The sequence below is a fragment of the Camelus bactrianus genome, chromosome 9 (assembly GCF_048773025.1).
Source record: "Camelus bactrianus isolate YW-2024 breed Bactrian camel chromosome 9, ASM4877302v1, whole genome shotgun sequence".
In the NCBI taxonomy this organism is placed as follows: domain Eukaryota; kingdom Metazoa; phylum Chordata; class Mammalia; order Artiodactyla; family Camelidae; genus Camelus; species Camelus bactrianus.
The window spans coordinates 35,947,777-35,974,486 of record NC_133547.1 but is presented as its reverse complement, the minus strand read 5'-3'; the positions used below and the strand labels follow the sequence as shown (position 1 = coordinate 35,974,486).

General features: G+C 35.3%; 1 long non-coding RNA gene across 1 annotated transcript in view; it reads right to left on the bottom strand.

The window, feature by feature from the left end:
- Positions 1–26,710, bottom strand: part of LOC105068857 (uncharacterized) — a 149,124-nt gene that overhangs the window by 95,667 nt on the left and 26,747 nt on the right. The window contains exon 4 of the long non-coding RNA XR_012509157.1: positions 16,203–16,493. This is a non-coding gene — a long non-coding RNA (uncharacterized LOC105068857). The remainder of the gene's footprint in view (positions 1–16,202; positions 16,494–26,710) is intronic.

Genomic DNA, 26,710 nt, shown 5'->3' with positions numbered 1-26,710 from the left:
GAAGAAAAGCTAGGTTTTCCATAGGGTTGAGCTCTACAGTGGTGCAGTCAGTTGTAGCTGGTAGGGTTTTGTTACTCTGGAACTGTCCGCACACTTAATTCTTCAAATGAGAAAAGTCTCTTCCTAAGTCTGTAATATAAACATTAGATGTCTGGGAAATTGTATTTCTACTTTAAAGGTACAACTTATCATCAAAATCATATTCGTTGTAAATGTTTTCTTCACAATTTACTTGTCATAAATGTCTATTGTGCTGACAAACTGCAGGGAACAGTGCATGTGTATTCTCACGTACCTATGAATTTGTAAAGAGATGCAGTGACAATAAAGGTAAAAAATATTACGACTTGCAAACCTCCAGATGGTGAAATTTGTTTTGTTGTAATTCCACATTCCAAGGTCTGAACTAAATCCAAACTTCAGAAAGAGGAATACATTATCATTTTATCACACTGTGAGCACCTAACTGACTTGGAATTAGCCTACCATCCAAAGATTTATAGAAAACTGTTGCTTTTGTGTGTGTGAAACTGTTGGGAAAGTGAGTTGGGAAAGATAAGTCAGTATGAGATGGATTTTTTTTTTAGATAGGACACCTTTAAAGAGACGGGAAAAAATTTTGGAAATAGAACAGTTTGAATATACACTGCCTTATACAGTTGTGAGAGGTGAGGTAAGGACAAACACAGTACATACTCATACCCCATTTCAAAATCTAATATTTCTTAAAATTGCCATATTATCTCAGGATGTTCAGCCTTTGCCATTATATGAAAGTAGCCATTATGTCAATCATAACATTATAGATTATGATCAGAGCAACCTGTATTTCAGGAGCATTCATTTTTTTCGTGCATGCATCAGTTCATCCAGCATATATTTATTGTTGCTTATTTTCTGCAAGTCACTGTGATAGGGATTTCTCCTTTCCTTTAAAGTCTTCCATTGGGGTTAATATTTTTAGAATCTCTTTTCTCCATTTTTTTACATTTTAGTTGATGGCTACAAATGGTCCATGACAAAGAATAACAAATAAAACATTGTACATACCAAGTATCATCAATCAGCCTTTCAGTTGCTTACTGTTTATTCAAGAATAATACTTGTATGAAATTTTGTTTATCTTAAAGAGGCCTAAGAAAATTATTTTATTCATATCCTCATTAATACACTCAGTTATCAAAATAATGCCTGCCATTTTGATATTTTAGATTTCAGATTTTTAATCCTAAATAAAATTGGGTGAACCATATGGCAAATGTAACACCTCTCACACACATGAATTCTAAATTTTGCTCACATTTAAACATCTTTTCTATCTGATATTGGCATAAAGACAGACAAACAATCGATAAAACAAAATGGAGAGACCAGAAATAGATTCACATCTATGAGTTCATTTGTTATTTATTTACAAAAGTTGAAAGCAGTCCGATGGGGAAATTGAAGTACTTGGGGAAAACAAATCAAAATAGAAACCTGAATAACTCAGTATCCACATGGGGAAAAAAAAAAAAAAACAAAATGAACCTTTATTTACTAAATGAACAAATGCCTTAGGGTATGTTGCTTCTGTATCAAATGGTAACATGAACCACAATATGGTACAAATGGTCCTGATCAAATTCTCTAAAGAATTAGGAACGTTTCAGTTTTATTAGAAAATCAAATTTTCACATATTAACAACAATATCCACTCTATTTATTGTGTACCTCTCGAGTGTCAGGGACCATGTGAGACATTTTGCATTAAGTATCTTATTTTTTTTATAATATTCCATAAGATAGTGTTAGATTAAGAAATTAGGACTCCTAGTAGCTAAATAACTTGCTCATAGTCACACAAGTAAATGACTGAACATGGATTTAATCTTGGTCGCTCTAAAGCAAATCTCAGGACTTTTTTTCACTAAGTAAAATCTACTATATGTAATGTACTTAAATATACCATGTAACACATTAAGTGATATGACATCACAAGTTTTATTAGTTCAAACTTACATCTAAGTTAGCATAAAAGTCATGGGATTAGCTAGGTACCAGCTCTAAAGATACTGTTCCCTATTTATGCCAGACTAAGTCAACACATTTACTAATATCTGAGAAACAAAAACAGTTTCTCAATAGCAGAGATTTCTCCCCCCCCCCAATAATAGAGAAATATTAAACTTACTGGAACAGAAAATATTCCTTCATTTCATGAAAAGTTAAAATAATTCTACAATAAACATGGCTCAGTTTACTCAATTAAGTTAAAAAACTTGAGTCAGTTTTTACTTAATCAGTTCACTATAGTCATTTTAGGGCGTATTCTGTTTGGGGGGAAGATAACAAACACTTCTGGGAAAAAATGGCTACGTCAGTAATGAAATAATTAAATAACATCATAGGGAGAAAAATGGTCAGCTTGGGCTCCCAGAGTCCCCAGAACTAAATAATTGATCTATGAGTTACATACTTAAAGGAAGAGCAGCAGAAAGTAAGCTGAAATAGCAGTCACTGAGTTTGCATGAATCAGAGAAGAGAGGTGTGAGAGGGCACCAGCTGCTGGAAGCTTAGAGACCATAAACACAGAGAAGCAAACATCAAGTTTTGAAAAAGTATCCAAGTTATTTTGTGCTCTAAACCAAAGAAAAACTCAAAATTACAGTCCTGTCTATCACAGATTCTCAACCCTGGCACTGCTAACATTTAGGTCTGGATAGTTTGTCAGGGAGGGCCACCCTGTACATGGTGGGAAGGTACCAGCACCCCTGACCCCTGATCTCCACGCATTAGACGCCGATGGCTCCCTCCTCCACACTGGGACAACTAAAACTGTCTGCAAACGTTGCTGGTGTGCCCCAGGCGGGGGGAAACCATTCCCAATTTAGAACCACTGATCTGATTCGTTGGCTTGCCTTTCTAAAATTCAAATCGTTTGGAACTAAATCTCATACACCTGTTACTAACACTTAAATTTCTCTCTCTCTACCTCTAGTGAGAAGTTGAGTTTTCTTTGCCTGCTGATACTAATGTTGCTGGACGTGAGCATATGTATATGCTAATATTTTATGTTTATCAGATAATGAAACTAACCGATTAACATTACACCCAGCATCGTCAACTCTAGAGCCACATTGTCCATCCTCTCTGCTAACTTAAAATGAATCATTCTCTTACGATCTTTTTTTTATTGAAATGATGATAGAAAATATTTTTTCTTAAAATGAATATTAACATGTTAACCCTACTCCTGAAATTAAAGATGAGACATGCAGCTGAATATATAATAAAATTACTGTCATCTGAGTAAATTTTGCCCTGTGGTACTAAAATTAAAGACTGTAGTCCTGGAGACTGGGTGATGCATTAAAGGAGGGGGTGCCTCTTGCAGTTTATTCCTTAGAGTGGTCAGTCAATACATATTTAACGAGCATCTACTCTGTGTAATGCATTGTTTCTGAGGAAACAAAGAAGGACTGGCTAGCCAAAATCCTTCACGGAGTTTATGTCCTAGTTGCGGGAGCAAAAAATCAGTTAATAAACAAGTACAGAACAATACAATGCTAAGTTGGTAAGTATTTTGTAGGAAATAAAGCAGGGCGAGGACTAGAGAACTTTACGAGGGATGATCAAGGAAATCCTCTCTCCACAGATGACGCTATAAACAGAACTCTGAATAAAATAAGGGGATGAGCTTCATGGAGAATTGAGAGAAGAGAATTCTAAGCAAAGAAGAAATAAAATACAAAATCTGAAGTCAGAATCAACTTGGCTTATTGAAAAATCATCATAAAACTAGTGTGGTGACATGAAGGAAGTAAACCAGAAACTTATAGTAGGAGGATGTAGGTGGGGAGCTCATGCAGAGCGTGAAGGTGAAGTTAAAATTTGGCTTTCACGCTGAGTGGATAAGAAGACACAGCAAGATCTGAACAGAGGGGTACGTGATCTGATCTACATTTATAAACGATCAGTCTGGCTGCTTTAGAAAAGTGTCTGTAGAAGGAAGAGAAATGAAACAATGAGAATTACTAGGAAGACATTGCAGTTGCATAGGCTCGGGGAAATGGGGCCCGTCTGGATAGAGGAACTAGGGCTGATGAGAAATAAACAGATTCATAAAATATTTTGAAGATGGAACCCACAGAGCTCGCTGAAGAACTGAATACACATGCTCTTAAAAGTATTCAAGAACAACCTAAAGGATTTGGGCTTGAATGACAATGTGAAAATTAGTGTCATTTTCTAAAATGGGAATAGCTGGAGAAGGAGCAGATGTGGGTGTGGGTGCAAGAGGGAGATCAATGTCTTTTCAGACACGTCAAGTTTGAGATGACTTTTAAATATGAAACTAGTACCCGTTTTATCTATAGAGCTAATCAGATATGTTTTTTTATCTTCAATTACCTTTTAGTTACTATTTTTATACCTTTTTTCTTGTAATATTAGGGTTATTACATCAGCTTTCTTACTTACCCCCAATTTATTTATTTCTTATCTTCTAACTGTGCCATTGAAAACATATGTCTTTACTGGTGATTTTTTTAACTAAAGCATTATCTATCTAAGCCTGGGCAGCTCAAAAAATAAAGCTTATGAAAAAAGCAAGGCATGAGTAAATTAAATTTCAGCGGTCTGCTTTTCTCAGGCAACTGGTGAACACTGACAAATATTATTTAAAAACACATAGGTTTAATGTTAAAGTTGAACTTTCAAACTTTAAAAATTATTTAATTATAACAGAGGTTATATGTACAACTTGTGGGATCTCTTCTTGGAAGTATATATTTTGACATGCTAAGAATTCAAGATTGTTCCCTGAATGTTTTAAAAAGCAGTAATTCTAACTTTGAGGATATTTGGGTATGTCAGTTCATTGAAAAAGAAAAAAGATCTGTAAAAAATGGCTTCATAGTAAAAGTACCAGCTATAAATTTTAATATTATTAACTGGTATTCCATATTAGTAACTTTTGCTCCTTTAATTGAAAATTGAACCAAAATCAAAAAGCAGATCTATATTTATAAAGTTTGTCTTGAAGTATTTTACAACAGATGGATGTAAAACTCTTTTTGGAGGTCATCCTTTTTAAGATGATGCTTGAGTTGCAAATATCATCTCAGCAAAGAAAGGCAGTATTTTTTTTTAATTATCCATTGATATCATAGGAATAATTATCTGTTTCTCAGAATAATTATCTGAGCAGATGCTGAAGACATGCCAAGTAAAATAATTGAGAGAAGGGAAAAATCAGAATAATGATGTACTCCTGGTTCTACTGGATATAGTGAGAAGTCTGTATTTATAGAAGCTAGTCCATCAGTGGGAAGTCTGAAGGTAGTTTTATGATCCATAAGACTTAGGGAGAGGGGGATGGGAAGAGTACAGAGATTGCAAAAGGAATAGAAAGACATTGCCCTTTGGGTCAATCCCTGTCTTCTACATTGCTCTGGCTTCTTATTAAAGGAACATTACATTAGTTTGAATACACTTATTTCCAGGCCAGTTATTGTCCCATGGAATTCACTTTCATGATCTTGAAATCAAGAAAATAAAAATATAAATGAAACAAAGTTCTTAATAAGTCAGATAAGTGAATTTTATTGCCTGTAAGCAAGAAAGCGAAATTCTATTATTTCATTATGCTAAAAGAAACATTAGTGACTCCTGGGGTTTAGTAAAAGGACATAGCTTGTTTTACCTCTAGGTCATTTGATAATTTTAAATGACCTGCAGAGACTAAAAGTGTTTTATGCTGTTTTCTATCTCTGTGACAGCAGGATTGGGGAAAGATGATTAAGAACAGCCTTAATGTATGAAAACAACCATAAATTAATATAAAAGAGCAATTTATATTCATATATCAAGAAAGAGCTGACAAAAATATTCTGATTTTTGATATTTAAATGTTGTGATTATAACATTTAAAATTATCAAAATTAACTAAATTCACTACCTCCTTAGGTACTTTGTAAATTTTGAATTTGGCCTTTAATATTGGATTCTGAAAACAGTAAACAGCTAAACTGTGGTCAAATAAAACTTGTAAAACTAGAATATTTACTAAATCTTATGTTAAAACACATGAAATGAATGATGAATTTATCAAAAAGTACAATAATAAAGAAAGCCTTTATAAAAACAGGTCCAAAAAATTCAGTACTCTTTATTTTTCTATAATTGAATTTAAATTCTAACTCTAGCCCTTACTTATCCTAGAAGTTGATGTGAACGAAAAATACCGCAAACCATTTCAGTAAACAAAGAATGCTGAAACCATCAAGTCATCAGCGGCTCCCGCCACCCCCTAGTGAAGACAAGCCTGCAGCCCAGCCTCTGCAGCCACTCACAATGGTGCCCTGAGGGGACTCAGAATAAGAAAGGACAAGATACTGGCCCTACATAGCTAAGTGCTTGTCAAAAGAATGAATTCAATGAGCCCAAATGCTTGCTTCCTCCCATACATAGAAAAGCACTAAATTCTTTAACTTGAGATGCCTGGTTTTCTTTAGATAACAAGTAACCTTTCATTGTTCCAACTACCCGGTCTTTGTTGTAAAGCTCCTCCCCTACCTCTTTGGAGCAGTCCCTCAGAGCGATCTGAGAGTCTGTCATCCAGGCTCGAGTCCTCCCGCCAAATAACACATAACTTTCAACATTTAGGCTGTGCATTTATTTCAGTCAACGTTGAAATGTAACATAATTCTGGTCAGGGCAAATTCTGTGAATCTAATTTTTATATACAGAACATTTTTCGTCAAGTTTCAGGATGCTCTTTGGATTTGAGCTAAGCTCTGGAGGGTTAAAAAGCATCTATGGAGCTCTGGTGCTGATGGGGTGGGGGGGGTGGCAAGGCTTCTAATCCTTAATCATCACTATCTATTATTTTTTAACTATATACCATTCTTGGTAGCCCCAGGTGTCGGCTTCTCCCTCCTTGAGTCCACTAAGACACTCATATCCAGCATCTTTTCTCTGGTTTGTCCTGTCTTTGCATGTGTGACTTCTTCACCTAGACAGTGACACTATTCAGTCAGGCCACCTCTTCTTCGGGCATAATTTAGTCCCTGCAGGCTGGACAAGAGAAACTCACATACCCTTTCCCTCGTCTCCAGAGCATTTAGATTCAGCAACTTAAGAACGAGGAGAAGTTTTTCAGATGTCCCGACAAGAATGTCAAGGCTCCTGGAAACTTCCTCATATCCAGTAACTTCCTACTTACCCAACCAACTCAGGTGGAGTGTGAGAGCCTGACAGTAAGTTTGTTTGTTTGTTTGTTTTGGGTTGTAATGCAAATGCCTGGCATTAAGCTTTTGATTTCAAAGATATCCATCTTAAATAAACAAATTGCCAGCTGGGATGACACACCTACCAGCTAAACAACTAGGTAGGAAACAAGGCCCCCGCCTCCCTTTACTCTCCCACCCATGAAGTTCCCCTTTTAGAAATCCCTGGGCAACCTAGATAACCTCACCCTCATCCCGCTCTAATGTTTAAATTCCCAATGAAGAGTGAACCCACGAAACATTAGGTCCCCATCCATGACCCAATAAAGGCAAAACCCAAGGTACATGCTTTCTCTCTCTACTTGCAACCTCATGGTGTGGCTGCAGGCATGCTGTGTACTCTTCAGTACTTGTGAGTAATAAATCTTGGTTTTTCAAGTTCCCTGATGGTTGTTGCAGAGGTAAATCTTGCAATCGTAATAAAACTCACAAGAGCCAGTCTTACTACAACATTGGCTCCATTCAGGGAATTGTGTATGAGCGCTTGGCACAAGTGGTAGGGGCCAGGTGAGTGCCCAGGCATCCCAGCCCGTAGCATCACTATCAATCAGCTGAGACCAACCAACCGGAAACACCAGGCCTCACTAACTGGTCAGGAGCCCCAGAGACCGCGTCGTGCTCCTTCTTGTCTATGTCCTCCCATCTCCAGACAAGTTAAATTGCATTTACTCTGTGACTCTCCATAGTTTCCAAAATCCCCATAAAAATCCCTTGTCACCAGCAAGAGATGGAGCCGTTCTTTCTCCAAACTTTCTCATGCTGAAGTACCTTGCCGATAATGGTTGAACTCGGATTTTAGTCTCAGGATAAATTTCTACCTTTCTGAATGACAGTTCTAGCAGCTTCAGCAAACCCAGTAGGCTGTCGCAGTAGCTTAAAATAACATTTCACTATATATCATGATTTTGTCAGGTAGGAATTCAAACAGAATTTGGTTCACAATTTTTCTACTAAATGTGCCAGGGACTGGCTGAAGTTGCTCATTATCTCTACCTTTTGGGTGGGCTTATGTGGAGAGTTCAGAAAGAATTCACCCAAATGCCAAACACTTTGGTAGGGACAGCTGGAAAGCTGGACTCAGGTGAGCCTCTCCTTCTTCAGGTAGACTCAGGGCCAATCCACATGGTTTTCCCCCTTGGGAAGATGGTGTTCTTACATGGAGGCTATCTTTGTGTCCAATGTGGATTCTTTTTTGACCCGGGAGTTATTTTGAACGGCTTAATTTCCAAATATTTGGGGACTTTAAAATTATATTCTGTTAAATTTGTTATGTCATTTAATTTGGGTTTATTTCTTCTGTGCTCAAGATATTATCTGTAGGATTTTAACATTTTGGAATTTATAAAGGTTTTCTTTATTGTCCAGAATATGGTATATTCATAGTTAAAAGCTGATTAAATATAATCTATATATAGCTAAAAAGATGCATTCTAAAATTGTTTGGTGCAATGTTCTATATGTACTAATTAATTATGCAGTTAATTCTGTGTTACTTATACCAAACTGGGTTAAAATCAGCAACTATATTTGCTTATTTTTTTCCTTTTAGTTCACTTTTTGCATTATATATATTGGATTACATATACTGAATACAGGGGAATACAAAATAAACATTATTATGTATTACTCTTAGGTTGACATTTTTTTCACTATGAAACTTTCTTCTATCTCTCAACATACTTCTTTCCTTAATGTCTTCTTTGTCTGATATTAATATTGCCATATCAAATACCTGTTAAGAACATAGCAATTTAATTCTTACCTCTGTAACTTCTGGCATCAGTCAAGAGAAGCCTTTCTTTAAATAACTGTGTGATATGAAACAGTTATGATTACTATTTAAACATATTTCTATTAGCTTGAGGGAGTCCTACATTAGGTTTAGTAATATCTATTGAATTATCTTCCTGAATGCTAAAGGAAAATACATTATATGATTATATTTAAATTTAGTAGTGATCACACTAATGCAAATCATTGACTCTCTAAAGTGGCTGCCTATTTTGTTTAAGAAGTGAAAGTTCGAGCATTCTATTGGAACAAGTAAAAATTACTGAATTTAAAAAAAAGTGTTTTCTGCTTCGTAAAGCAGCCATTTGAATGTGAGGCAAAACTTTATATACTACTCAGTATTCGATTTTACTTACTTGTTTCTGTTTCTGCTTGAGTTACACCTGGTTAGAGAACAGTTAAGTTCAGAAAAAAAGGAATAAGAAGATAAGGTTAAGTGAAAGGAATCCACTATTTCTTTGCATGTGGTATTCCTGGAGGTAAAATCAGCAGTCTGAAACTACCGGGCAGATTTAAGGTTTGGTTCACCAAACATTGTTTCGGCCCAGATATACGTATGACTCACACAAATCCTAATTTCTTATGTGTTTAAATATCACTGACTTGAAGGAACTTATAAATCCTGTTAAAAGAATTTATAGTCATTTTGAACAATCATATTTTTTGATAAGAAAACAAACACTAAAATTTAAATTACTCTCAAGTATGGATTCATGATTTTCATTTCTCCTTTGAAACTACTTCTTAAAATCTGAAATGTGAGAATTACTGGAACAAATGATCCATTCTATAAATGCTTTCCTGACACAGCCCAATATTTTAAAATGCAACAATTTTGCAGCCACTACCATCACCACCAGATCTCCATGGATGCTTTTTAACCCTCCAGTGTTTAGCTGAGAAGTAAGTAGCAAAAAAATTAGGTCATTTTTGTAATTTGGAATCATGAAAATATATTACCCCCCAGAAAATGGCAAAACCTGAAAAAAAAGTTATTTTACATGTGAACTTTGTCCTCTAACGGAAGAATCTCATCATCAGGGTCATGAACTGCCACGTTGCACAATTCCAGTGGGGAATATTTATATTGCATTTTGTGTTAATTCCCTGAAGTTGTGTAAAATAGAGGCCCTTCTTAGATTTACTGGGGATATGCCTTTTAACAGGATAATTCTCTTTCAACTTTCAGTGTAACACCATGTGCCTGTCATCTATTCATTCTACATACATTTTGTCACAGGCATATTTAATCATCTATTTCATTATTTATACCCATGAATCATGAGACTATATTTATGTGTAAATATCCACATTGGCATAATTCTTTAAGTTTTTGTGAAGTATGGCTTACCACTTATTTGCACTTTACATAAAAACAAGCATAGCAAAACATGTCTATTTAATGAAAGCTATTTGGTCATGATGCTTAAAAATACTAAAAAGACAAGTTAAATGTTTTGTTTATTTGAATATTAAAATCTATGTAAACACATATTATGATTTGTAAAAAATAGCAAATAGAAAAACTGAAATTATGTAAAATGTATAATGTCATCAGCAACAATAATAACTAAAATCTGCGTCTGTTTACATGTCAGGTCATGTGCTAACATTGATACATGCACTATCTCCTTACATCATCATAACAAATGGATAAAATCAATAAACTCAAAAATCTCATTTTTACATGAGGAAACTGAGGCACAAAAGGTTTTACAAAGGTCATATAGCTAGTAATCAATACATTTGGTATTTGCACTTGGAGAGTCAATCTCCAGAACCCGTGTTCTTATTCACTTTGTTGATTAACCAATATAAGTAGGAAATAGTGGAAGCTCAGGAGAGAGAAGGAATACAGGATATAAGGCTAGTAGGCCAACTCATGGGCAAAATAAAGGGACATTATGCCTAGGGAAGAAAAAATGAACTCCTAAATTTGTAATCCAAGAGAGAAAGTCTTGAGAAAAACTTTAAACTTCAGGATATAATTAGTCTAATTTGTTTCACCAGGATTGAGAGTAAAAGATGGTAGCAGTATACGATTATAAGCTGAATTCATAATGTAGCCTAGGTTTTGTAAGCTTGATAGGAACTGTTTAGAAGATTATCATCAACAATTTACAGCCAATTAAACAATAGAAGTAAAATATGATTATTTAATTTTATGTAAGCAGAATTTTAGTTCAGTTTTAAGCTGTAAACCTGATTCACTCTCACTCATTCCATGCATGAAAGAGACAGGGAAATAAAAATTATTAATCAACTGCATTTTCAAAAATATCCATATTTCAGGGAATCACTGAGCAAATCCATACTGTAGAAGCTGATTTAGAAGGTACAAAAAGTAGGTTTGCATCTGCAATCTAAGCCCTAAATGGCTCTGAGGAGGAGCAAGCCTGTGACTGGGGAAGGGACAGGCATACTCTTGAAGGGAGTTTCCTTACTCTGAGAAACAGGCAAATTGGCTCAGAAACCGATAACCAAGTCCCCTTCTGCCTTTGCTGAACTTCTTGGCAATTCTTAAATCCCTCTCCCAGTTGTCCCCAAACACCCAAAAAAGATGCACATGTTCTTTCTTAGTGAATTAATATAAAACATTCTCAGATGAATGCACTGGATTTGCAGCATATTCAAGCAAAGGAACGCTCACTATCCCCTTCTTCAAATGCAACTCAAAGTCTGTGCAATTCTTCAGGCATTCAATCAAATGTATTAGCATTCTGTAGGTAAAGAAATACCCTCTCTCTAGCCTGACCTCTATTTTCAATCAATTTCAAAGCTGTAAATGACTGAGGCTTGAAATAAATGATTAAATATGCCTGTGACAAAATGTATGTGGAATGAATAGATGACAGGCACATGGTGTTGCACTGAAAGCTGAAAGAGAATTATCCAGTTAAGAGGCATATCCCCAGTAAAGAGGTAATAATCTAAGAAGGGCCTCTATTTTACACAACTTCAGGGAGCAACACAAAATGCAATATAAATATTTTCCACTGGAATTGTGCAACGTGGCAGTTCATGACCCTGATGATGAGATTCTTCCGTTAGAGGACAAAGTTCACATGTAAAATAATTTTTTTTTCAGGTTTTGCCATTTTCTGGGGGGTAATATATTTTCATGATTCCAAATTACAAAAATGACCTAATTTTCCCACTACTTACTTTTCAGTGTTAATGATCTCCATTTTCCTCCCTGCCATCTCCATCTTGCCATCTACTCTGCCTAAACAGGTGCTATAAAACTTTCTAATGCCAACTCATCTCAATTCCTCCATAAAACTCCCTGCTAATTCTATACAATGTTAATTTCATTTGATCCTTGTGAACCTCAGAGTTGAGTTTTCACCATGGGACTATTTTGTCACAAGTAATAAATAGATTACCACTCAATATTGATGGTACCTAGAGATTATCATACATCTAGTATGTATTACTCTTGGACTAAGTTATTGGTACATGGATGCTCACTGAATTTCAGCCTGTACTTTTCCCCAACTGTGTCCTTGTGTTGGAGTTAATTATTAAAAGTCAGTTTTCCTACCCCGCATGCCAGATTACAGGTGAGATTAGAGCCCAAAGCTGAACAATAATTAACTTTGCTGAAGCCTCGTGGCTTTGCACAGGTGGTGTGATTTTCCATAATGGTAAGCAGTTCTTGGTAACCTTCCAAATAAAATGCACTCTTCTCTTGATTTATATAGCAGTTACCTACCTGGAAGAATTAGCAAATCTTAACAGCATTCCAAAAATAATTTTTTCACACATAAAAGTGATATGCATCTTTGGCTCAAATAATTAAAATGGATTTTTATTTACATGATACCTAGTCAGAAATCTAAGAGCCACAACAGAGTTTTCATTACATAACACTTACTATGCATTGAAGGATATCGAAATATCCTAGTCCCTATCCAATAAATGGCAATAGTGCCCCTCCTCCACAGTTTCTGTGACAAAGAATAACACTCCATTCAAACTTCAATATTTCTCTATAAACCCCCACTGAGAACCACATCTGTTAGACTGGAAAGAAGGCAAGAGCCAGATGATAGAGAGCTTGTAATATATGTAAAGGACTTGAGGTTTATCTTTAGGATAATAAGAAACTACTGAAAAAATTTAAGCCAGAGAGCAGTAGCATTTATATTTTAGAAAATATAATTGATCTGCTAAGTACAGAATGAATTAGAGGGTGTTTTCATAGCAAACTGAAGACCTTAAGTCGTCTAGGTGACAGACAATGGTAACTTTGACCAGAATGACTTGAAATAAGCTATTTAGAAATTAGATCATTAAAGATTGGTTCTCAGGGGTATGAAAGGAAAGACATAAAGGATAAATGGCAAATATAGAAAAAACTAGAGAAGAATCTAGAGTTGTCTTATATATCTTATTTTCCCCTCATAATTGAAGCTATGTTATCTCTGAAGATATTTCTATTTTTAAAGATTTTTTCTTGATTTTCTAATTTTCCTTGAAGTTAGCTAAGTCACTAGAAAAAAAGATTTCATATACAAGAATTATCTACACACACATTATTAATAAATTTACCACTTAAAAATTCAAAGTTCTCTTTCATTAATATTTGGGTAGATTTAATTTTTTTCCATAGATTCCATATTAATGGACATTAGCAAGGTCATTACTTTGTATCTCCAAGTATTTGACTCTGGATTTTCTCAGAGCCAACCAAATTATAATACTTAACACATTTAACCTTTTTTAATCAAGTATTCATTTTTTCCTTCTCAGATTCATGCTTCACTTTTACACATATATGATATAAAAATTCAGTTTAGAAGAGGTTAGTAATATAAGTGTTTAGATAGGGTAGAGTTCTTATACCAATATATTTCAAACTTTAGTGTACACTGGAATTACCTGGATTGCTTCTTAAGAACTTACATTTCTGGGCCCCACATTCAGAAATTTTTGTATCATATAGTGAAATTATTTATAGGATGAAAGAATTCCACTTAAGCTAGATATTAATGGACATAAATAAATCTTAACTCTAGAAGCAACTTGGCCAATACTAGTGAATGATAAATCTGTCCAAGGCTATTCCCTTCTAAACATTCACCTGTACAGTACATGACCCCTATCTGCCTATCACAAACCCCAGATGAACAAAGTAACCAGAAGAATTCTTATAGGTCACGTTTCCAAAGATCTCAATGATGGGTGATCTTTGGGACACATGGGACCCACCACCATGTCACTCTGGCATTAGCTGACTAGACCATGCATGTGCAGAATCAGAATTTCTGATTCAGTAAGTCTGGAGGAGAGCTCAGGAATATGATTGATTTCTTTATTTGTTCTTTATTTATTAATGAGCAATTTGGTTAATGTAGGTACTATTAAGATTACGCTCTGAGAAACAGTGCTATAGCCAAGGAATATTTTACCATGCTCTACTCTGTCTCTGGTATGTAGAAAAGAATACAGTTAGTTGTTTCCAAGCCTATAAATATACTAATTCTCTTTATTGTGGAGTAGTCTATATTTTTCCAGGAGCAAAAGTCCATAATATTGGGTGAAAAAGTTCCCTACGTGCTAAAAACTACATAAAATAGCGCAAACTATCTCAGTAAAGTACATGATGATAATGTTTCCTGGGGTTGGATTGGTAGGGTTGGTGGCGGTAAGCTATGGGATGCAAACATCTAACTCAGTGATTATCTGCCTTGGCCATGTATAAAAATCACCTGCGTAATTATAAAACATCCCTATACTCAAGTCACACTCCAGACTATTTAAAAATAAGAATATCTGGAGGTGAGGCCAAGGTATTTTAAAAAATCTTCCAGGTAATTTCAGTGTGTAGCCAAGTTTGAGGACCACTCACTGAATGGAGTGGTCAGTGATTATCCAAAACAGAGTTGCAGTCCAGCTGAGAGGTAAAAGAAGCACGCTTTTCATGTATCCTATTGTGATGGTTAATGTTATGTGTTATCTTGGAGGGAATAAAGGATGCCCAGGTAATTGGTAAAACATTTGTAGGTGTGTCTGTGAGATTTTTCTGGAAGAGATTACCATTTGAATCAATAGACTAAGTAAAGAAGATCAACCCTACCAATGCAGGCAGGCATCATTCAATTAGCTGAGGGGCAAAATAGATTCAAACACAGAGAAAGGGTGAATTTGCTTTCCCTGCCTGCGCTGAGCTGTCCATCTTCTGCTCTCAGACATTGGTACTCCTGGTCTCAGGCCTTTGGATTTGGACTGAATTACATCACCGGCTTTCCTGTTTCTTCAGGTTGCAGACGGTAAATTATGAGGCATCTCGGCCTCCACAATCACATAAGCCAACTCTTATAATTAATTAATTAATACCCTATTGCTCTGTTTCTATGGAGAACCCCAACTAATATGCCCATGAATTTTACATGTGGCCTTCTGAACCAAACGCTAGTGGCCTGGACATCATTTCTATGTCACCTTTCTGATAGCAGTAACCACCTAACATAAATTAATTTTCAGAGTAAAAAACCCATTTTGAAGAACCAGCTTTATGACACTTATAAATGATAAACTTCCTTTCAATATTTATCATTGAATCAAGTTAATCACAATCTTCAATGCATACAAGTCTTTCCATTTCTCCCTGAACCATTATAATCCTCTTAAATTTTTCAATTTTATGGTTCAAGCTGGAAAAGAAAAATTTGCATTTCACTTTTGGCCTTATATAGCCCACCATCTCACAACTAAATGAAAGCAAAAATAGTGTAAGTGGGACCATTTGGAACTAACATAAACACATGGAGTTTTTAATTTTGAAACAGCAATTTAAACTACTTTTAAAAAGAGGTCTTTTTACTGGAGAAATGTATTTGTATTTTTAATTAGACATTTTTTTCCTGATTTTTAATGCCATTTTAAATAGCAAAAGCTCATTGTTTCTGGAACTGAGATCACAGAAAAGAACAGGTACAGAAATATTGCCTGTTTTTTTAAAAAAAGAACAATGCCCTTATAATCCCTTATAATTAGTAGTAATATTTCCGAAATGAGCTAATACTGACAGAAGATACACCTGTGACTTCTCACGGCTATGTCTTAGTAGTAGGGCTGTCATTGCAAATTATCACAAACTGGGTGGCTTAAAATAACGAAAATTGATTCACTCACGGTTTTGGAATCCGGAAGTCTGAAATCAAGATGTTGGAAGGGTTGGTTCTTTCTGGAGTCTGAGAGAGAATCCATTTCACACTTCTCTCCTAACTTCTGGCAGCTGTGGAAATCCTTGGCATTTTTTGGTTTGTGGATGCAACACACCAAGTTTTACATCCGTCTTTATTCACATGGCAGCCACTGTGTTTCTGCATGTCTTATCCTTTTCTGCTCTTATAAGGACACCTGATGTTGAAATAGGGCCCACCATAATACAGAATGATCTCATCTTGGGATCCTTAATTACACCTGAAAATACAGTCACTTTCTGAGGTTCCAAGTAGACAAAGATTTTGGGGAGAACTGTTCAACCCTCCAGAGTAATGATATTTTATCTGTTATTCTTTTTCATATGTATGCATTTCACATATAAATAATTAATTAACTCCATCACAGCAAATTATTTCTTCTCCCCAAAATACTGTACTTAAAAAGAGATAGAAACAAATATTATACCCAACTTTAAACAACCTGGGTTATAGTTCCATATTGGTCATGTTCTAACTGTGTGGTTTGGGAAGTTATAAATGAAACTTAATTTGTCATCTGCAAAAAGAGGATGATAACACCTGCCCCATCTCTTGTATAGAATTGTTGGAATCAAATGAAGTGTGAAAATGATATGAATTAGAAGAGTGCAGCCTACAGACATCTTTAATATTTTTTTCTTAAAACGTATAAAATGAAGGTTAACTTTCCAACTTTTGATTTATTCACCATACTCAGAATGCAACTATTTCAATATAATTTTCTTTGAAATGGGGCAAAAACAAATATGTGTGGAAAGCAATGTGATATACATATTTTCAAATGTTTTAAAATGTCTGTTCCATTTCTACATTGAAAGCAACTTTTTAGGGGGTCATTTCATTAAAACTTTCCAGAGATTTCAACATGACTTTATAGATAAAAAATTTCAATAACTTTTCATATAAATTTTGTAATTACAATATTAAACACTATTGACAGAAATAGATTTGAGGACACACAATTGACTCTTGGTATGCATTCGGTTCAACTGCTGGATGCAGATAGGTGTGGCCATATCTGAAAAGTACTTTAGTTACTAGTTTTGAGAATTTGGGGGATTAATCAGTATGATTTATACAGAGAATGGAGAATGTTAGTTAATGAAGCTACTAGGTTAACTGGAAGTTAGCTAAGGGAGAATTTTTTTACTCAATAATTTCTGGTCCAGGAAATATTTTTTTTCTCTTCCCAAACTTCTGAATTCTTTAACAATTTATCATGCTACCAAATATCATTTTTTGCATTTGTTTTGCTCTTTGTGAGCTACTTTTACATTGTCTACTAGATTAAATGCCTCTTAGGAGAGGAATGGTGTCTTGTTCATCTTTATATTTTTTTCAGCTTCTTGAGACATAGTCCTTATGAGACAGGAAGGGGGCAGGGCACAGCCATTCAAGGAATGATACAGCAATTAACATCAAAATGGTCAAAGATTCAACCCCCAGTAGGCCTTGAGGCTCAAGGTGGTGAGAGATTTGACTTCTAGCACATCTTAAGCTTCATTATATGCTAATTGTAATATATTAACATGGTAAATAACATGCCCACAGGCACCATGGCAGTCCTAAGGGTAGCCATGAAAGGTCAAAGAGTGGGAAATGGCCAACTTCCTGGGAATCCCAGCCCCTTCCCCAGGATAGTTATACTGGTCCTTCCACTTACTAGAACATGAAGCCACTGAGCCCATAAAAACTGGCAACACAGTGCCTTGCCTCGCTGGAGACAGCCCACACTGTCTGGAGTGTGTACCTACTTTTACTCTAATCTGAGCACTCAACCCCCACACCTCGTGGCCTCTCTCTTGCCTTTTGGTATATCTCTCTAAATAAATCTATCTTTACTCAACTGTGGTTGCTCCTGAATTCTTTCCTGCGTGAAGCCAAGGACCCACACTTGGCATGGCACATCCCAGGGGCTCAACCAAAGCCTGGGACACGGACCTCCTCACGCCCCACATCCGTTTTTCCTGCATCACTTATACACACTGAGGTTTGTTGAATGAATGAATGCTGCTTTAAATGAAACAGGAATAGTTTCTTATTAAATAAAACCATATCTATGCTTTGTACTTTTCTGTACCTGGAGCTCCCTTTGGAGAAATTAGGAAATAATTTTGATAAAAATAACTATGTGTAATATATAGCCTAATTTGTTTTTTTTTCCCACCAGGAAAATGTGAGGAAATAAAATTCTATCTATATTTTAGAAAACGTAATTCTCGTATTTTTTTTAAAATTACAAATTTATTGTATTTAAATATCACATGTGTCTTAATTCTCTAGAAATTTGATAAATTTCTACTTAATCTAATAAATTAGATTCTATTAAAAAATCTGTATTTATTTCCAAAGAAGATTTGCATTTTTGTTTTTAAATATATATAAATTCATGGAGAGAGGTCCTTATTGTTAATTAATTTCAGTGTAAACACAAAGCAATTGTCATGCTAAAATAACATTCAGGGTCATTATTAAGAACAATGAATCATGGATTTAAATCATGATGGTTGCTCCCAAGCCAAGGAAATAGGAAAATTATAGAAGACTTTGATCTGCCTTCTGAGAGAACTGCTAAAGCTGGGTTTAAATGATCTAACCCCTCTGTTGTAGCTGTCTTATTGACTGCCATATAGTAAGGGTGTTCAATAGATGTTTCTCAGTTGATTGATTGATTGATTTCAACCTTGGGTGGCTTGGATGAAGGCAAGTTGAATTTAAAACTCTCTTCTTGTCTGAATCAAAACCGACAGTATGGGGCATTACAGAAATGCTAGCTGTTTGTTTAAAATTTCTCAAACCTGAAAATATCAGTAAAATTAGAACTATACCATGTGCAAGAAGAGAAAGGAGTGCTTGCGAGCCTAGTACTGTCAATTTATTTCCACTTCAGTGGAAAACAAGGATGCAGCTACACTCAAAGGGTGATGTCATCTTGGTTCAGTTTTTGCATGCCTTTTTCAGAGATAAGCAGTGAGTATTGCTAACAACACAACACCAAATACTAGAAATACTATCTGAGTGTGTGTATAGATGGATGGTAGAGATATAAATACAGATATTTATATATGAATTCTGTATTTCTTAAAAGTATCAGTAGAGCCCACAAAAATATAGATGTACTTTACAAGGGTGGCAGAGAATAATGACATAAATCACTGAATAACAATTTATTTTCTAGTCATTCCATTTTCTATTCTTTATTTCTTCTAAAAGGTTCTGTAATGCTCACATCAGAAACCAGAGATTTCCTTGGTTGTTAACAGTGTGTTCTTCCTTACTCTATGACAATGAATAACCACATACCACACTTCAGAAAACATATATAATATGATATGCCCATCATATATAATGGTGGCCATTGACAATTAAAAAAAAATTTTACTACAAATAACGTACCCCTGTATATATTCCTACATCTATATTACTCCTCACACACCATTTTAGATTGTTTAAAGTTTCTATCATACTGTTCTTACCACTGTGTGCCAGGACTTAATCTAATTTTTTGTTCACCTTTACAAACCTATCACTGAACATACCGCCAAGTAGTTAATAGGCATTCCTTGGCGTGTGGCTGCATCACTTCAATCTCTGCTTCAATATGCACATTTCCTTTTCCTGTGTATGTGTCTAATGGCCCTCTGCTTCTCTCTTATAAAGACACCCGGAATGCCATTCAGGGCTTATCCAGATAATAGAGGATTATCTTCTCCTTGCAGATCCTAATTTATTTACATCTGCAAAGACACATTTGTTAAATAAGCTAATATCCACAGGTTCCAGGGATCTCACTGGCATGTCATGCTCATTTTTTTTTGAGCTGCCTTTTATCTAATTTTGGTAATGGGGTAATACTACCTTCACAAAATGAGCTGGGAAAATTTTCCTTCTCTTCTGTTTTCTAAAAAATATTGTGTTGAATTGGTGTTAATTCTCCTTTAAATATTTGTTCAAATTATCCAGTGAAATTATCTGAGAGATTTCTGGAAGTTTTAAAAATTATTAATATAATTTCAGATTAGATTCTTTTTTTTTTTTTGAGCAATTAATTTAGTCTGTGTCAAATTTATGTGTAAGAGTTTTTCTGTAGTATTTTCTGTAGTATTTTCCTTATTTTATTTCCTTACGATCTTTCAGATACCTTCCAGGTCTATAATGATATCCAATTTCATTCTGGTATTAGAAATTTGTATCTTTGTGTATATGTGTGTATGCGGTCTGGCTAGAGGTCTGCAAACTTTGTTGATCTTTTTGAAAAATAAATCTTTCTTCCATTAATTTTTTTATTGTTTTATGTTTTAAATATCTTTGATTTTTAAAAAGCTTATCTTTGTTATTTCCTTTCCTCTGCCTGTTATAGGTTTCCTTTATTCTTTTTCTAGATGACTGAGGTGGGAGCTTAGATAGTAGATTTAATATGTTTTCCTTTTTTCTAATGTATGTATTTAGTACCATAATTTCCCCTCTTACTAGTGCTTTAGCTGTTTACCACAAATTTTTAATACTGTATTCCATTTTTCACTTACTTCAGTGTATAGTGTTATTTCCCTTGAGATGTGCTCTGTGACCCATAGGTCATTTAGAAATGTGTTACTTTGCTTCCAAGTGTCAGGTGATTTTCTTGTTATTGTGCCATTAATGATTTCTGATGTTATTCCAATGATTTCTAATGCTGTAATGATTTATAATATGGCCTGTGAATACATTATGCATGATTTCAATTATGCTGTTTGTCAAGGATATTTTTATGACCCAAGATATAGTTTACTTTGGCAGATATTCCATGGGCATTTGAAAAGAAGGTATATTCTGCTGTTGTTGGGTGGAGGGTTCTATAAATATCAGTTGAATCTGTTGGTTAATGATGTTATTGAAATCTTCTATGTTATTTCTTATTTAATGGCCACTAGCTTCTGGCAGGGATGAAAATCCGGGATCTCTACTTGATCATCTCTGATACCACTCTGGCAGAGAGGAGGGAAGCGCCTTGTTAAAACTTGGTTAAGAGTGACGGTCTAGCTAACTTACTTGGCTTTTGCTCTATTTTGCTGCAATAGAGCACTTACATTTTAAAAGCTTTCTGTCTCACGGGGCTTCTCCTTTCTTCATCCTCTGGCTAGACAGACCAAGCTTTTACTCAGGCTTGTTTGTTTGTTTTTTGTTTGCACCTATTGGTGTTTTGGGATTGCCATCTTCCTTAACACACTATCTAGGATATGTGACACAGAAAGAAAACCCAGGCAACTCACCGTCATGTCATCCTTTATGTCCTGAGATTCTCAATCAGTCTCCCTTCTTCTCTACACTTTCCAGAGTCCTTTTATGTCTGTCTTATATATAACTGCCATAGTTTTTATTTCTTAGACTTAGCTAGAATACTCTCTTTGGCAAATGAACTAGCAGATCTGATACATGCCAGTTTAAAGATAAAGCTTTTAGAGCAATCAAATGATTTTACCACCACACTTTTCTTTTTACCATGAGAAGGCAATGTCCAAATAAGAGCTATGCTTTCCTGAATTCAGACAGACGGCAACACAGAGCAAGGCTGCAGCCAATCTGTCACTGTCAATGTACTGTGAATGAAAAGGAAACCTTTTTCTTGTTGTAAGCCAGTGGGAGTTTGGGATTGTTTGTTGTTACAGTACAATCTAGCAAAATCTACTAATTATACCCATGTTAAATAGGCATGACTACATTTTTTTCACATTATCTAAAACTCTCTTTATAATAACTCATTCCAGAATTTTGTTGGCATTTTATGCAAAGCTTAAAATATAGACAACCTGAAAAAAAAATTTATACATTGCGGCAAAAACAAGACATTCACTTTCCAGTTTCTAGATTTTTTTGATACCAATCCCATTTTTCAGTATTTCTCAAACACTGACAACAATACTTCTAAATACAATTTATCTCATACAAAAAGGAAAAAGGAGAAAGTGTAAGATAGAATGGCACTATGTTTGGTGATTTTACACCTAAAGATAGAATTAATTTATACTAACAAATTTAAGATTTTGTAGGTGAGTATATACTGACTTTATATTTTCAGAGTCTGATAAAGGAAATGGCTCCCATGGACCTTCAAAATAAAAATAATAAAAATAACTTTTAAGTAAACTTTTCATGTGATATATCTATGTTGTTGCATTGTAAATGAATGTTCTTTATAAGTATAAATACGAAAATAATCTTTGTTATTTCATTTTTAAACAAAAATGTCCACTCCTAAAAAAAAATGAAATAAATATAAATTACACAGAAAGTAAACTTTTAATGGGAATAATAATGTTATAGGACATGGATAAAATTTTGAGACTGCAAATTGTTGACATGACCAAATCAGAGTCATTTTTGCAATCCAACAGATCAACATTTTTATCTTATTTTTAGTTTGACACTTTCTATAAACATTGACTCCCAAAGTTATATAAACAGAAGTAGAATCTGAGTTCCCAAAGATTATCACATAAAATATGTGTGTTTTCAAGAAATACTAGAATTCAAGACCTTGTACATTGAATGTACATTACATCACTTTCTTTGTCTTCAAGTCAATAGAAGCTGTATCTGGCAAGGTCTCCATTCTTGATATAAAGTATAAGAAAAAAAATATTGGTCATAATTGATACAGAAAGGAGCTCACAGAATAAGGATTCTCTCTGACAGAGCCAGCACACAAATAACAGACAACAGACCCGACCTAGTTGCTCTACGATGTCAGCAGGCTCATCGATTTCACACTGAAGGGATGTGTTATTTTTTTTCGTAGCATACTTCAAAATTCTATGGCCAGTTTTAAAGATTTTAGAGTAGATAATAATTTCTTTATAGAGGTATCACTTTAAAACTCATTTTCTGTCCCAAGTCAAATGTGACCATTTTGACCCAGATCAGTCTGAACATTTTAAACCACAGGGGTTTAGCACCCATTCTGCCAAGGAGCAGTGTTAGGAAAATTAATAAATAAAATGCAACGAAACTCAGACAAAACAGAGGAAAAGTATCTCCTCTGGACTCTGCCTTTCATAACCTGGGCCCTGATAGGAAAAGAGAAAGTATCCATAACAAATGAAAGATTTGGGAAAATCATGAGCTAAAGCTGAATAAGAGAAAAATTCCTCCCCCTTCTTAGAGCACTTTGCAATATTGCCTTTTTTTCCATACGGGTGAGCTACGTGAGAAACCACAGAAGTGTGACCAGTGAAACAAAAAGAAAAGTGTTAGCAAACTGCAAACGCAAACCACACCTAGATACCGCCTCACATCTGATGCATTCACACTCACAGCACCTTCATCTGTAATAGCCAAAAACTGGAAAGACTCCGAAGGGCTTTTAACAGGTAAGTGGACAAACTGTTAGGAAACCAAACAATGTAATACTGATCAGTGATAAAAACAGAATAAACTATTGATGCACACAACAAATCTCACAAAATTACGCTGAGGTCAAAGAAGAATATGTACATCCTGTATGATTACGTTTATATTTTACTTTGGAAAATGCAAACTAACTTACAGTTGCAGAAAGCGGAAAAATGATTCCCTGGATACAGAGTCTGAGGCATGGATAGGGACAAGAGAGAGTGATTAGATCAGGTTACAAGGAAACTGTTAGCGTTAATGGATATATTAACTTGAATATGGTGATGGATGAATATATACATAAGTCAAAATTTATCAAATTAAATACTTTATCTAAGTACAGTTTATTGTCTGGCAAAACCACAAGAAAGTTGATTAAAAACCAAGCCAAATAAGAGTCAAGGTCTATGTTGTCAAAAATAGCAAATAGCAAATTCTTCTGAAGGCCTGAACTTTTTATTGCCCCATTTAAATTCTTTCCATCACTTTGGAATCTTGGGTCTGTGCTCACTTTTTAATTGCCCAAAAATGTTCCTTATAATCTCTACTCATATGTGCTTGCAGCACACTTAAATACAATGTGCAAACCAAATTACTGCAAGAACTCTATCATTTTGTCAATATCACAACATAAAACACAAAATGCAAGCAGGTGGAAAAGGTGTTAATGGGTTTTTAGAAAATATATGTATAAAAATAACCTCAATGCTTTATTATTATCAAGATTATAGAAGTACAAGCATTTATACAGCTGTATCAAAACGCAGTATGTTGTTAATTTACATCTTAACAGTATTGAATATGTTTATGCCTTAGTTTAACCAGCCTAGGAGAATTTCCTAACATTGTTTCTTTTGTTCCACATTCATGTACAGAAATGTACATTTAGAATATTATGTTAAAGTTAAAATTTTCACATAAAGCAAACTAAAATGGCAATTTACTGAATGAAACTATAAAGAATATAAGTCACATGACTCTCCTGAACTACATGGCCAGATAGCTGAGAGTTACTAGAACATATTACCAAAAACTTTCCTGGTAATCAGTCTGTGTGATTTTTTTCATGCCAGGTGACCATGATATTTCAGGAACTATAAGCAGCATTTAGCAGTGAATGTTATGATTACTCCTGTAATGACATTTTTCTTGGCATGCAAAAAATAAAGAATCAAAAACTGCCTGTTGAAAGTAAATATAGCTCCCGTAAGCGCTGGTGGATTTGAGTTAAAAACATTTTTCCTGAACATCTTTATTAAGTGCATTAATATCAGAAATATGTTACTCACTATCAGTAGTGCTTATTCTGTGTCAAGCATTGTTCTCAGTGCTATCTAGATATTGATTCTCTCAATCTTCATAAAAACACCACGAGGTAAATAATACGGTTATTCTAATTTTAATAGATGCAAAACTTTTGGTTTGGGAATTGAGGTTGTTATGGATTGAATTGTGCCCCCTGCCCCAGTTCATGTATTAAAGTCCTAACTCCCAATGCCTCAGAACGTGAACTTATTTCGAAATAGGATTGTTGCAGAAGTAATCAGTTAATTTAACATGAGGTCATACTGGAGGAGGGTGGGCCTCTGATCCAATATGACTGGTATTTTTATAAAAGGGGAAATTTGAAGAAACACACACACACAAGGAGAATGCCATGTGAAGATGAAGGCAAAGATCTGGGTGGTAGAGCAAAAGGCAGACGCCAAGGAATGCCAAAGATTGCCAGCAAACCACCAGGAAGTAAGAGAGAGGCATGGAACAGAGTCACCTCCACAGCCCTCGGAACCAACCCTACCAAAACTTTAATCTCACACTATTATTTCCAAAAACTTTAAGACAGTACTTTCTATTGTTTAAACCTTCCAGCTTGTGGTACTTTGTTCTGACAGCTCTAGTCAGCTAAAGGCGGGGATAGGATCCAGATGTCTGGCTCCAGAGTATGCACTATGCTATGTATTCCCAGCAAGTATTAATGGCACCATAACTCCATGTGAGAAAGGAGAAGGTCTTAGTTCTCAGAAGAGGAAAAATCAGGAGGAATCTGTGGAGCCAGGAATGTGCTGTAGTGCCCATGGTAGGAATCCAAGTGTTCTGGATGAAGGACTGGAGGCCTCGTGCCCCTGGAGATGGAGTAGGAAAAGGAGAGGAAGGAGAGCCTGGTGGAAGTAAGGAAGACTGACCTAGGAGAGGTAAAATCGACTTGCAAACTCTTCGCTTGTTTTTCAGATGTGCCTAAGAGTTTGTGCCTGAATCCTGGTGGGAAAAGAAGTCCAAGAAACAGGTGACAAAACAATATTCATTGCAAAACCAAGAGGATGACTAGAATTACAGCAAATTGCCTCTGTCACAGAATAGCTCTCATAAATAACCTCAAGCGTGTCTGGTTTAAAATTTCAAACCAATTGACCTGCAAAAGTCAATGACCTCCTCAAATACCTTTCATCCGGAAAATAACTTGCTCTGAGAAATTGTGTCCAAAAAAGAAAAAGAAAAAGAAAAAGAAAAAAAAAAAAAGAAGACTGTTAACAAGCAGCGTTGCCAAAAAGAAAGCTAAGCCTAATATAACTCTTCCTGTTGTTGTTTTGTTTGTTGTTTGTTTATTTTGGGTAGAGGACCCACTATATTCTTTCTGGAGGTGTTTGGGATTTTTTTCTTTGCAGGATAAACCAATATCTGATCTCAAAGTTTGCAAGCTCAATTCTGATGGGTTCTTGGGTAATGAACCCACTCGGTTTCACAGCATCGAGTTCAGGAACGTTTTTGCACCAGGCAGTGTGACAGTGGGGAGTTTAGGAATGATGGCTAAGGATGTTGTTCATGGACTGTGACGTTGTAGAGCGTTTAACCCCTAGCTGGATTTATGAAGTTCACAGGGCCCGAGTCAGGTGGTCACTGGCATCCCGTCTGAATTAAGATACATGATGGACCACTCCCAGCTCATGTGACTGTCTGCTCCCAGCTCATGCGACTGTCTGCTCCCAGCTCATGCGACTGTCTGCTCCCAGCTCATGTGACTGTCTGCTCCCAGCTCATGCGACTGTCTGCTCCCAGCTCATGTGACTATCT